The following is a 7,524-nucleotide window of genomic DNA, read 5'->3' as shown; positions in this document are numbered from 1 at the left end:
CTATTACATCCTCCATGTCTATCATTACCTTCTGCAGCATCCTTCAGTCCTTTGATTCTGATTTTTTTGAATACAACTCCCTCTCTACCTCACCAGTGGTGGATTCTTTGGTGGCATTGGCTCCGTTCTCCCTCTGCTGCATGTCCACCAGTCACTGCTCCTTTAAAAGTCTTCTCAAAAACCACTTTTTTTTTTGGCCAGGTTTTGATCATCCCTTACTGACTTCTCCCTCCATGGTGTGCGTCCCTTTCCTGCCAACTTCCATTTGTGGAGTTTTTCCTTATGTTTAAGGCGCGACATGAATGTGCAGGCTTTTGTTTGCATTTGGTATTCAGCTTATTATGTTGTATCTGCACACAATCAATTCAATTTTTCCATATTTCTTTAAATGTTTGTATCACCGTGCTCATATTTATATAAAATGTAAATAATACTCTTTGTTAATATTGTTAAATGATGTGATAGAGGGTTAGATTTCTAAAAATACAAACATGAAAACTCTGAATTTCTTACCTAAATCGGTCTCCCGCCCTGCACCATGTGGTACGGGGAACTGTCCAGACACCCAGCTCTGTCTGCAACCATTCACTGGTGGTGGGATCCCTCTCGGTATTAGAGACTCCAAGCATTGGACACAGCAAAGCCTATGGGCCCTGACAACTTCCCAGCTGTAGTCCTGAAGATTTCTGCTCCTGAACTTGCCATGCCCCTATCCAAGCTGTTCCAGTACAGCTTCAGCACTGGCATCTACCCAACAAAATGAAAACTTCCCATCAAAAAGCAGGACAAATCCAATTTGGCCAACTAATGCCCCATCAGTCTACTCTCAATCATCAGCAAAGTGATGGAAGGTATCATTGACAGTGCAATCAAGCAGCACTTACCCAGCAATAACCTGCTCACTCAGTTTGGGTTCCGTCAGGGCCACTCAGTTACAGGCCTTATAGCCTTGGTTCAAACATGAACCAAAGAGCTTAATTCCAGACGTGAGGTGAGTGTGACTGCCCTTAACATAGGAGCAGGAGTAGGCCATTCAGCTCATCGAGACTGCTCCGCCATTTATTACGATCGTGGCTGATAATCCACTTCAATGCCTTTTTCCCATACTATCGTCGTATCCCCTTATGTCATTGGTATTTAGGAATCTGTCAATCTCTGCTTTAAACGTACTCAATGACTGAGCTTCCACAGCCCTCTGGGGTAGAGAATTCCAAAGATTCACAACCTTCTGAGTAAAGACATTTCTCCTCATCTCGGTCCTAAGTGGCTTCCCCCTTATTTTGAAATTGTGTCCCCTGGTTCTAGACTCTTCAACCAGGGGAAACATCTTACCTACATCTACCCTGTCTATCCCTTTAAGTATTTTGTATGTTTTAATGAGATCACCTCTCATCTTCAAAACTCTAGAGAATACAGACCCAGTTTCCTCAATCTCTATTCATAGGACAGTCCCGCCATCCCAGGAACAAGTCTGGTGAACCTTTGTTGCACTCCCTTTATGGCAATAATATCCTTCCTAAGGTAAGGGGGATCAAAACTGCACACAGTACTCCAGGTGCGGTCTAACCATTGAAGCAAGACTTCACTACTCCTGCACTCAAATCCTCTTATGATAAAGACTAACATACCATTAGCCTTCTTAATTGCTTGCTGCAGCTGCATGTTAGTTTTCAGTGATTTATTGACAAGGACACCTAGGTCCCTTTGTACATCTACACTTTCTGATCTCTTACCATTTAAGAAATACTCTGCACATCTGTTCCTCCTACCAAAGTGGATAATCTCACATTTTTCCACATTATATTCCATCTGCCACGTTCTTGCCCACTCACTGAGTCTGTCCAAATCCCCTTGAAGTCGCTTTGCATCTTCTTCACAACACACATTCCCATCTAGTTTTGTGTCATCTGCGAACATGGAAAAATGACATTTAGTCCCCACATCCAAATCATTGATATATATGGTGAACAGCTGGGACCCAAGAACTGATTCCCCACTAGTCACAGCCTGCCAAAGCAAGAATGGCCTGTTTATTCCTACTCTCTGTTTTCTGCCTGTTAATCAATCCTTAATCCATGCCAGTATATAGATTCTAGCATTTTCCCAATGACTCATGTAAGGCTAACAGGTCTGTAATTCCCTGTTTTCTCTCTCCCTCCCTTCTTAAATAGTGGGGGGAGATCTGCGACCTTCCAAACTGCAGGAACTGCTCCAGAATCTAGAATTTTGGAAGTTGATCACCAATGCATACACTATCTCTGTAGCTACTGCTTTCAACACTCTGGGAGGTAGAATATCAGGTCCTTTGTACTTATCAACCTTCAGCCCCATTAATTTCTCCAATACAACCTTCTAACTAATACTAATTTCCTTCAATTTTTCATTCCCCCAATCCCTTGGATCTCTAATTCTGGGAGATTTCTTGTATCTTCCTTAGTGAAAACATAAGCTAATTGTTTAGCTTCTCTGCCATTTCTCTATTCCCCGTTGTAAATTCTCCTGACTCTGCCTGTAATGGACCCACATTTGTCCTTGCCAAAAGTTTCCTTTTTACGTACCTATAAAAGCTTTTATAGTCCGTTTTTATATTTTTTGCTAACTTACATGCATATGCTATTTTCCCTTTCTTTATCAGTTTCTTTGTCCTCCTCTAAAATCCTCCCATCCTCAGGTTTACTACTATTTCTGGCAGCTTTATAGGCCTTTTCTTTTAATCTTATACAATCCTTAACTTCCTTTGTTATCCATTGTTATTGACATCAAGGCAGCAATTGACCTAGTGCAGCATCAAGGAGCCCCAGAACAACTGGAATCAATGGGAATGGGGGAAAACTCTCTGCTGGCTGAGTCATACCTAGCGCAAAGGAAGATGTGTTTTTTTGGAGTCCAATCATCTTAGCTCCATTTCATCACTGCAGGAATTCCTCATAGTGTCCTAGACCCCAACTATCTTCAGCTGCTTCATTGATGACCTTCCCTCCACCATAAGGCCAGAAGTGGGATGTTCACTAATAATTGCACAGCATTCAGTTCCATTCGCAACTCCTCAGATACTGAAGCAGTCTGTTTCCACGTGCAGCAAGACCTGGACAACATTCAGGCTTGGGCTAAGAAGTGGCGAGTTACATTTACAAGTGTCAGGCAATAACCATCTCCAACCTGATAAAGTACAGCCATTTACCCTTGACATTCAACGGCATTACCACTGCTGAATCCCCCACTATCAGCATTCTGCAGGGCCACCATTGACCATAAACTTAACTGGACCAGCCACGTAAATGCTGTGGCCAGTCAGAGGCTGGGAATTCTGCAGTGAGTAACTCTCCTCCTGACTCCCCAAAGCTTCTTCACCATCTCAAGATGTAAGTCAGGAGTGTTCTGGAACACTCTTCACTTTGTAAGGAAAAAGATGTTGGCAAAATATGGTCGAGGTAATGGATGGGGTGAAAATTGATTGTGTTATGAATGATGGACTTTGTACTATGGTTATGTTTTAAAAACATCTTTAATGGAGTGTAAAATGAATATTCAGAGGAGACATGTGACTTCACACCATTTCTGCCCAGAGACAAACCAGGAGTCTTGTTACCATGGAAACAAAGAACTTTTGAAAGCAAGGTGCAAGGATTAAAGTTGAAATAAACTTTTATTTTTATTTCCTGTAGATCGGGATTTTTATATATTAAAGTGCTACTGAAGGGCTTGAAGCCCTTTAAAAATGGCACCGGCGCCTGCGCGGTGGTGCCGGACGCCGTTGCCGGGGATGTGGCGGCTGCCCTCTCTACGTCACCGAGGGCAACCGCTCCATCCCCACTATTTAAATGAGCCCGTGTGTAATATCGCGGAGGCTCGGCGGTGGCACTTCAGTGTCGGAAGGCCGCTGAGTTCAATGCGCCCCGCCGCGGGGCCACATATGTAAACTTTAAATCCCTGTTCTTGTTAATTTCCATCTATCTCAAGTTGCCGACAATAACAGAACCTTGGGGGTAATTAAATTCGAATTTGCACAAGGTCGGAAGGAGTGATAGCATGTTGACAGTCCAATTTACATCTCTTCCGACATTTATTTCCATTGAAGAGTCAATTCCTTCAGGCTGCCAATCCACTATTGCACGTTTTACACTACAACGCAAAGTTGAAATTACCCTTCCCCCACTCCACACTTTGTTGCTCTTATACAATAAGATGGTGATGGCAAACACGAGGGGACATAGCTTTAAGTTGAGGGGTGATAGATATAGGACAGATGTCAGAGGTAGTTTCTTTACACAGAGAGTAGTAGGGGCGTCGAACGCCCTGCCTGCAACAGTAGTAGACTCGCCAACTTTAAGGGCATTTAAGTGGTCATTGGATAGACATATGGATGAAAATGGAATAGTGTAGGTCAGATGGTTTCACAGGTCGGCGCAACATCGAGGACTGAAGGGCCTGTACTGCGCTGTAATGTTCTATGTTCTAAGGTTGTAACACCTAAGGGACAATGTGTTTCACTCTCCCAGACTCTCAGATTGTAAACAGGGAGCTCGAGGCTCTAAAAATGCAAGTTTGAGTTGTAATTGTTAACACCTGGAAACAAAGGAAGGTCCAGGTGGTTTTGTTATGGTTAGACTTATGGTCTCTGAGAATTGTGAAAGGCAAACAACTATTGACTTTTTGATGTGGATAAATTCAACAGGCTTTCCTAGCTCTGGAGGCAAGCTGAAAGGAGGAAAGGAAGACCAGCAAGCAGACCTGTGCAGCTTAAAAAGAGAGAAAGAGAAACAGCTGCTCTCAGATTATCGATACAGCAAAAAACTGTTGAGACTTGAACCCCATTCGAAAATTGAGGGTTTGTGAAGGAGAAAAGACCAATGGGGTCACCAGAGATTGCCTTATTAATGGAAGACCAGTCGAATGTGCTCAAGAGAAGTGAGTGAAGAGGACATTGGTTTTGAGAAGTACTGGGAGATCCAACCCAAAGCAACTGGGAGGAGTTTGGGACTTTTAACTGCTAGGACACCTCTTTTTTGCAGAGAACACTGCGTAACATATAAATGTGTTGTGGGGTTTTCGAGTGTGTTGATAAATTAATAGGAAGTACATTTCTATGTAATTTAGTGTATTTGCTACCTGCTAAATACTTTTTAGTTAATGTTGAATTTTAGTTTAGGTACAGTAAAAGTCTTTAAACATGAAATCTTGTCGTGTAATTCTTTATTCAGTCTGGGGTGTTCATATCTCATGTTTTAACGTTAACGGTCTCAACGGAGTTTGTAATAATAGGGAAGTTACACTGGAAAGGCTGGCTATGCTTAGAGTGGAGAAGACACCTGGTTCAGATAGCTTGCGTCCCAGGTTGCTAAGGGAATTGGGGGTGGAGATAGCAGAAGTGTTTGCCATAATCTTCCAAACTTCCCGAGATACTGGGGAGGATTGGAAACTGGAAAATGAGAAACCCTTATTCAGGAAAGGGTGTAAGGACATTCCTAGTAACTATGGGCCGGTCAGTTTAAAATCAGTGGTGGGTAAAGTTTTACAAACAATAATCGGGGAAAAAAATTAACAGGAGCTTGGAGAGGTTGAGTTAATTAAGGAGAACCAGCACAGATTTGTAAACGGCAGATCATGTTGGACTAGTCTAGCTGAATTTTCTTTTGATGAAGTAACAGAGAAGGTTGATAAAGGAAATGCAGTGGATTTTGTCTGAATGCATTTCAAGAAATTGCTTGACAAAGTACCACATAAAAGGCCGGTTAACAGAATTCAGGCTCAAGGAATAGAAGGGTCATTGTCTGCTTGGATTTTAAAAAATAGCTAAAGGACAGAATACAGTGAGTCATGGAGTTATAACAGTTCAGAAAGAGGCCATTTGCCCCATCAAGTCCATGCTGGCTCTCTGTAGAGCGACCCAATCAGCCCCATTCCCTGGCCCTATCCCCATAGCCCTCTAAGTTTATTTCCCTCAAGTGTTCATCCAATTTCCTTTTGAAATCATTCATTGTCTCCGCGTCCACCACCCTCGTAGGCAGCGAGATCTGGGTCATTACCACTTGCTGCGTAAAAAAGGTTCTTCCTCACATTCCCCCTGCATATCTTTCCCAAAACCTTCAATCTGTGTCCGCTAGTGCTTATACCATCAGCTGATGGGAATAGCTTTTCTTTGTCTACCCTATCCAAACCTGTCAGAATCTTGTACACATCTATTAAATCTCCCCTCAATCTCCTTTGCTCCAAGCTTGAACCGTTCAGGTAAATCTGCTTTGTACCCTCTCAAGGACCCTCACATCCTTCCTGAATTGTGCTGACCAGAGCTGGGTGCAATACTCTAGTTGTGGCCTAATGAGAGCTTTATAAATGTTCAGAATAATCTCCCTGCTTTTGTACTCAATATCTCTATTTACAAAGGTCAAGGTCTCATCTGTTTTGCAAACTACTTTTTCAATATGTCCTGCCACCTTTAAAGTTCTATACACATGAACCCCCAGGTCCCTCTGACCCTGCACACTCTTTAGAACTTTGCTTTTTAGTCTATATTACCTATCCGTATCACTCCTGCCAAAATGCATCATCTCACCACTTCTCTGTTTTAAATGCCATCTGCCACTTGTCTGCCCATTTTGCTAGCCTATGTCCTGTTCCAGTCAATTGGTATCTTCCTCACTGTTGTCACACCTGCAAGTTTGGTATCATCGGCAAATTTTGTAATTTTGAAATTTTACTTAGTGGTCCGAGCACTAACCCTTGGTACATACATGCCATGCAAGTGCCAGGCAATGACCATCTCCAACAAGAGAGAAGCTAACCATCTTCCCTTGACATTCAATGGCATTACGATAACTGAATCCCCCACTATCAACATCCTGGGGGTCACTATTGACCAGAAACTGAACTGGAGTAGCCATATAAATACCATGGCTAGAAGAGCAGGTCGGAGGCTGGGAATCCTGCAGCGAGTAACTTGCCTCCTGACTCCCCAAAGCCTGTCCACCATCTACAAAGTACAAGTCAGGAGTGTGATGGAATACTGTCCACTTGCCTGGATGGGTGCAGCTCCAACAACACTCAAGAAGCTCAACATCATCCAGGACAAAGCAGCCCACTCATTGGCACCCCATCCACAAACATTCACTCCCTCCACCACCGACACACAGTGGCAGCAGTGTGTACCATCTACAAGATGCACTGCAGCAATGCACCGAGGTTCCTTCGACAGCACCTTCCAAACCCGCGACCTCTAGGAATTGAAGGGCAGCAGATGCATGGGAACATCACCACCTGCAAGTTCCCGCCAAGTCACACACCATCCTGACTTGGAACTAGATCACCGTTCCTTCACTGCTGCTGGGTCAAAATCCTGGAACTCCCTAACAGTACTGTGGGTGTACCTACCCCACATGGACTGCAACGGTTCAAGAAGGCAGCTCACCACCACCTCTCAAGGGCAATTAGGGATGGGCAATAAATGCTGGCCTAGCCAGCGACGCCAACATTCCATGAATGAATTAAAAAAAAACACCACTGTCTACCATCCTCCAGTCTGAAAAA

The sequence above is a fragment of the Heterodontus francisci genome, chromosome 48 (assembly GCF_036365525.1).
Source record: "Heterodontus francisci isolate sHetFra1 chromosome 48, sHetFra1.hap1, whole genome shotgun sequence".
Lineage (NCBI taxonomy): Eukaryota > Metazoa > Chordata > Chondrichthyes > Heterodontiformes > Heterodontidae > Heterodontus > Heterodontus francisci.
Note: the sequence above shows the minus strand (reverse complement) of the source record.